This window comes from Nannospalax galili, unplaced genomic scaffold (assembly GCF_000622305.1).
Source record: "Nannospalax galili isolate Female #2095 unplaced genomic scaffold, S.galili_v1.0 scaffold251, whole genome shotgun sequence".
Lineage (NCBI taxonomy): Eukaryota > Metazoa > Chordata > Mammalia > Rodentia > Spalacidae > Nannospalax > Nannospalax galili.
Window position 1 is genome coordinate 1,646,513 of NW_008329576.1, and position 7,220 is coordinate 1,653,732.

Genomic DNA, 7,220 nt, shown 5'->3' on the forward strand with positions numbered 1-7,220 from the left:
CTTTAAGAAGATCAGCTCTTCCTCACCCAGCAGTAATCAGCTGCCAATAATTCTTCGACTAAGAATGGGGCCTGCTGTCCACTGAGTGGACTTGAAGTTCAATTAGGTAGCTATTGATTATCCCCAAGATAAAAGTGACATACTGCATCATTGATGTGGTTTGCTGTGCCAGTCATTGATGTGGTTTTTAGGCCTTAAAGCTGGGGTTAGACCCTTAGCAGCTTTCATAGTGCTCTCCAAAGCTGTAAGATCTAGCCTTCAGGGGACGTGATTTCCAGGTCAGTTCCAGCACCATTGCTCCAAATCCTGTGTCTGAAGTATGTCCTGTCTTCAGCAATAGGGTCCTAATTTCAAGATCTGGGAGGAATCAAGGGCTGTGGCAATAGCCTGTGTAATCTTGGGAGTCTCTTGGACTACTCTGGCTAACAACTCAAAGGGAGGTTTCTCTTGTCTGACACTGTTTCTTGTTATGTAGCCTTCAGCTATACACAAGGACTCATGTAGAGACAATTTGTGTAATATATATGTATATATATGTGTATATATACATTTAAAAAATATTTAAAATTTTGATTATGGGTATATGAATGTGCTGGAGATCCAAAGTCCAGGCCCCATGCTTGCATGGCAAGCACCTTGCCCACTGGATCATCTCCCCAGCCTTTATTTATATTTATTGAGACAGGGTCTCACTAGGTAACACTGGCTTGCCTGGAACTCACTGTGTAGAACAGGATGGTCTTGAACTCATAGAGATCTGCTTGCCTCTGCCTTCTGAATGCTGAGACTAAAGGCATGTGCCACCATACCTGGCATTTATTTATTTTTTTAAACAGAGTTTATTTTAACAAACGAGAAATTGAAAACAAAAGTACACTCTTCTGGGCCATTTTCTCTCCAAAGCTATCCTCTAACTTCTGCTTTGTATTAAGGTTACCCCCCCGACTTCTTTCAATAATTTATTTTTATTTATGTGTATGTGTGTTTGTGAGTGTATGTCACATGTGCAATTACCAATGGAGATCAGAAGAGGGCATCAGATCCCCTGGAGCTGGAGTTACTGGTTGCACGCCAGTGTGAGCTGCCTGTGCTGGGAATGGAACTTGGATCCTCTACAAGAGCAGTATGTGGCCTAACCACTGACCTCTCTCCAGCCCTTCTTTTCTTTCTCTTCATTTCTCTTTCTGTCCCTCCCTCCCTCTCTCCCTCCCCTCCTGTCTCTCCCTCCCTCCTTCCTTCCCTTTCTTCCCCTCCCTTCTTTCCCCTTCTTTCTCCTCCTCTTCCTCTCTCCCTCCCTATTCCTAACTCCCCCCCCCACCGCCTCTTTTTTTTTTTTTTTTTGTCTTTTTGAGACAGTGTTTCCCTGTAGTCCCCAGCTGGCCTGGAACTTGCTTGTAGACCAGGCTGACCTTGATCTCACTGAGATCCATCCACCTGCTTCTGCCTCCTAAGTGCTGCAATCAAAGCCTAGGTTTGTGCATTACCAAGCCTAGGTTTTTCTTTTGTAACTTTCTTTTACCCCTCCATTCTCAGGACTTGATCTGTGCTTTACACCAGTAGCGTTCAGAGTGTGGTCCCCAGATCAGTAGTATTAGCTGAGGATTTTTATTAGCTGATAAAGCTCAAAGACTTGAGAAAATGCAATATATTGGGTCCTACTAGATACCTACTGCAACCTGTTTTTAGCAAAACCTTCAGGCTGGGTGTGGTGATACATATCTGGAGGATCCTGGAGGACCACTGTAAATCTAGGGCAGCTTAGAATACATAGTAAGATCTTATTTCAAAATGAAACAAAGAAAGAAAAACAATCTCCCTAAGTAGCGGCTTTGAAATCCACTAAAGTTTGAGAAGATGATGACCATGCCTCTGTAGTTCCCTCCCTCCCCTCCTTCCTCCCTCCGTCTTTCCCTCCTTCCCCTCCTTCCTTCCTCCGTCCTTCCCTCCCTCCCCTCCTTCCTCCCTCCATTCTTCCCTCTGTTCCTCCATCCTTCCCTCCCTCCCCTCCTTCCTCTTCCTCTCTCTGCCCCTTCTCTTTTTTTTTGGTGTGGTGTGTGTGTGTGTGTGTGTGTGTGTGTGTGTGTATGCATGTACCTGTGCATGGATATGTAAAGACCAAAGGTTGAAGTGTCTTCCTCTATTGGTGTCTACCTTGTTTTTTGAGACAGGGTCTCTCACTGAACCTGGAGTTCACTGATTGGCTACACTGGCTGGCCAGTGAGGCCCACCCTGTGCCCTCTTGTCTCTACTTCCCAGTGCTGGGATTACAGGAACATGATACCAGGCCCAGCTTTTAATGTGGGTGCTTGGGATTTGAACTCAGATCCTCATGCTTCTGCAGCCAGTACTACCCTCTCAGCCTCCCAGTCATCTCCTTAGCATTTTTTTTCTTAAATTTTGGGAGTACAATGTGATGTTTTGACATAAGTATGCCTAAATTAATAGCTAATTAATTAAATTATCATACGGCATAGTAACCTTGTGTGGGGTTTGTGATTGTGTGTGTCTGTGTGTGTGTGTGTGTGTGTGTGGTGTGATTAGACTATCTAAGCTCTACTAGGAAAATTTCAGGTATACAATGCATTTTCAATGGCTTTTTTAAAATTATTTTTTTGTGAATTTCATACAATGTATTTTTATTGTATTTAGGTCCTCTCCCCTACCTGCACCCCTCCTTACTACCCCATACCCCACCCAATTTCATGTACTCTAATATGTATGTGTAGGTATATATGTGCTTATAGAGTCAAATGCCCTTTGGTGTGAGCCTAGTTAATCTACCAAGGGTCTCATCTTTAAACAAGACTCTCCCCCTCCCAGCAGCCATCAGTTGCCAATACTTCCTCAGGTAGGTTGGGGTTTCTTACTCACTTCCCACATCCATGGTGGGATTTTATCTGCCCATTGGTGTGAGTTCATATGAGTAACTGACCAGCTGTCAGGAAAACTCTTTCCATGTGATCATCCACCTTCTCTTGCTGTTACAATCTTCCCACTCACTCTTCTGCAATGATCCCTGAGCCTTGGGAGGCAGAAGTTTGATGTACATTTCCTATTCAGGGATAAGCAGTCTGTAGCCTCTTACTCTCTGCACATTGGCCAGCTGTGATTCTCTGCATTAATCATCATCTTCTGTATAAGGATCTTCTCTGCTGAGAGTTGAGAGATGCATTAATCTATGGGTAAAACAATAAGTCATTAGGAGTCAGTTTATACTCTATCTAGCAGAATAATACTATTAGGCTCTGCCATGTAGCCTGTGACATATTTAACCACAGGTTCCTAGACCCGATATCAGCGTCAGGTATGGGCTTCATTTTATGAAGTGGACCTTAAATCCAATTAGAAAGTGGTTGGTATTCCTAAAATATTCATGCCACTATTGCACTGGTAGGCATATCTTTCCAGGCCAGTTATTGTGTAGCTCACAGGATTCATAGCTGGGTAAGGTGGATAATTAATTTTCTCTTCAGGTAGCATGAATAACACCTTACAGCATTATGAAAGTTAGCCAGTAGAGATGAGGCTTTGATGTCAGCACCAGCTTGATTTCTCCTTTTTTGTTTTACAGCTCACATATGTAGTATCTTCAGCAATGGGGTCTTACTGTCAAGTTCTGATGGGTAATCACGAGCAGAGGCAATGGCCAGTACTGTTTGAAGGTCTATGGGACCCCTGGTTAACAGCTTCAAAAGGGGGTCCATTCCTGGCATTGGGGTTTTACTTTGCAAGCCAAGCAGAGGCAATGGCCAGTACTCTTTGAAGGTCTATGGGACCCCTGGTTAGCAGCTTCAAAAGGGGGTCCATTCCTGGCATTGGGGTTTTACTTTGCAAGCCTATGGTGTGTAGTAGGGGCAGTGTCTCTCTGTTCTAAGGAAACTCCTTTTAATCTCTCTCTGTAATGTCTACGTATATACTTTAAATATCTTCTCTAGTGGCAGGTTTCCATCTGGCTTTTTCTAAAGGCCTTTAGTGTTCGTTATCCCCCCACATACTCCCTCCTCTGCCCTGCCCTCTCATTCCCAACCCCATTTAACCCTTACTACTCTATTATTTCTCTTTTCTCCCTTTATATCACTGCATTGTCCATGTGGTCCCAGGAAGCACTGCCATGGTTATTTATTAGTTTTCCTGGCCTCTCTGGATTTTCAGATTGAAACATGCATATTGAAGATTTCAAAGCTAGCATGTAGCTATGCGAGAACAAGTGACATTTGTCTTTCTCGGTCTTGGTTACCTCACTCAGGGTGATTTTTTTCCAGTTCCATCCATTTACCTTCACAATTTCATAATTTTGTTTTTTTCAAGAGCTGAATAATATTCCAGTGTGTATATGTACCATACCTTTATGGTACACATAGGTACCATATAGTTGATGGACATCTAGGTTGTTTCCAGTTCCTCGCTATTATGAAAAGGGCAGTGATGAACATGCATGAACAGGTATTTCTGTAGTAGGGTATAATGTCTTGGGTATGTGCCCAAGAGTGATAATGACTGGATCGTATGGTAGATCGATTTTTAGATTTTTGAGGACTCTCCACAGATTCCATAGGGGCTGCTCCAGTTTGCACGTCCACCAGCAGTGGATACGTTCCCCTTTCTCCACATCCTCACCAGCATTTGTTGTTGCTTGTGTTTTGGATCCTAACCATTCTGGGAGGTGGGGGTGGGTAAGAGGAAATCTCAAAGTGGTTATAATTTGCATTTCCCTGATCATGAATGATGTTGAACATTTAAAAAAGCATTTCTCATCCATTTGTATTTCATCTTTACAGAAATCCCTATTCAGTTCCTTGCCCCAAATTTTAACTGGGTTAAGCTTTGTGTGTGTGTGTGTGTGTGTGTGTGTGTGTGTGTGTGTGTGTTTGATGTATACTTTTTGAGTTCTTCATATATTCTAGATACTAACCCTTTGTCAGATGTATGTCAGTAATGATTTTTCCCTTTTTGTAGGTTGCCTTTTCACTTGAATAATGGCTTCCTTGCTACACAGAAGAAGCTTTTTAGTTTCATGAGGTCCCATTTGTCAATACAATGCATTGTTTTTAACAACAGGTGCTATACTGTATGTTAGATCTTTAGAACTTACTGATCTTGTAGCTGAACATTTGTAGGCTTTTTAAAAAATATATTTTTTTATTTATTATTTTTATTTTTTATGTGTATGTGTGTATTACTTCTGTGTAGGTAAGTGCACCCATGTCGTGCAATGCCCGCGGAGGACAGAAGAAGCTGTTGGATCCCCTGGAACTGGAATTATGGACAGTTGTTAGCTGCCATGGGGGTGCTGGCATTCGAAACTAGGTCTTCTGCAAGAACCACCAGTGCTCTTAACCACTGAGCCATCTCTCCAGCCCCTATAGGCTTTTTTTTTTTTTTTTTTGAAACAGGGTGTCCCTGTAGCACTAGCTGACCCGGAACTCCCCAAATTGACCAGGCTTACAGAGCTCTGCCTGCATCTGCCTCCCGAGTGCTGGGATTACTCATAGGCTTTGACCAACATCTCCTTATTTCTTCCCATCCTTTCCAGTTCTTAGTGTCCCAAATACAGTAGATCTTACCTGAGTTAAGAACAAAGGTTGCTTTGTTAGTGCTGCAGCCACGGGAGGAAGTCATCTACGTTGTAGGAGAATGGATGGTGGGAAGAGAGGACAATTGTTGAGACTTTTTCTCTCCTTAGTTTGTACAGCTGCTTGGAAAGCCTGTACAAAAGTATAGAGGACCCCTAAAAGAGCTGAAGATGTGGGAGCAATGGGTTCTGTTTCTGTAGGACATGAGTAAGGGGCTTTCACCATCCCCTCCCTTTAGTTTACACTGTAAATGGAAGAGTGACAAGTTCAAAACCTGACTTAGGGAAGAAACTTTTTGTATGGAAAGTCTTATTATACTATTGATATAACTTGCCTTAATAGGACCTTGTGAAATCTACCAAGTTTTTGAAAGATTGACTTGTAGCCCAGAGTTCTGAGTCTCCTTTCTCACCTCACCGTGCCCATTGAGTTCTTCACATTCAACAGCTTTGATTGTGGGCTCGGGACTATCGATGAGTCAAGATCAGGCCTGTCTTAAAGCAGCTCACTGTTAAATGATAATAGAGCAGAAAGAAAGCGTATAGAGACATAGCCTATCTGTTATAGGAGCATGTGGGAGGAGGTAGAACTGGGGAAATCTTGGAAGGCTTGGAAGTAATTACTTTTCAACTTTACTATTTTTTTTCCCAAAGAAATACTCCCCACGTCCATAAGTCAAATTTGAGTTTTATTGAAGCTTCAACCAGATGCTATGTTAAAAGCTAAAAAAAAATGTCTTAACTTCTGTTGTGCCTTTTAAAAAAAATATTTATTATTTTTATTTTATGTGTGTGAGTATATTGCCCACAGGTATGTAAGTACATTTGTGCTGTGCAATGCTTGCAGAGGTCAGAAGAGGGCATCGGATAGCCTGAAATTGGAGTTACAGACAGTTGTTAGCCACCATGTGGGTGCTGGGATACAAACCCAGGTCCACTGCAAGAGCAACCAGTGCTCTTAACCACTGAGCCATCTCTCTAGCCCCTGTTGTACCTTCTTTTTTTTTTTTTTTTTGGTCTTTTTGAGACAGGGTCTCCCAGTAGCCCCAGCTGTCCTGAACTCACTTTGTAGACCAGGCTGGTCTCAAACTCACAGAGATCCGCCTGCCTCTGCCTCCAGACTCCAGAGTGCTGGGATTAAAGGCATGTGCCACCACACCTGGCATGTTGTACTTCTTAAAGGACCCAAACCTTAAAAAAATATTTTGTTTACTTTTTATTTATTTATTTTTATAGTGTTGGGGATCAAAGGCAGAGTCTGTGCTTGCTAGATAAGCATTCTACTATTGAGCTACTTGGTTACATTTTTTGTTTTGTTTTTGAGACAGGGTCTCCCTGTAGCCCCAGTTGGCCTGGAACTCACTAGGTAGACCAGGGTGGTCTTGATCTCACAGAGACCCACCTGTTTATGTCTCCCGAGTGCTGGGAGCAAAGGTATGTACCACCAGGCCCAGAATTTGTTCATTTGTCTGAGACAGGGTCCCGTTTTGTAGCCCAGCCTGCCCAGAACTCACCATGTAGCCCAGGCTAGCCTCAAACTTGTGGCAGCCTTCCTAGTTCTGGGATTACAGATGTGAGCCACTACCTATGGAGGCAGAGGCAGGCGGCTGGAGATACAGGGAGACCCTGTCTCAAAAAGACTGAAAAA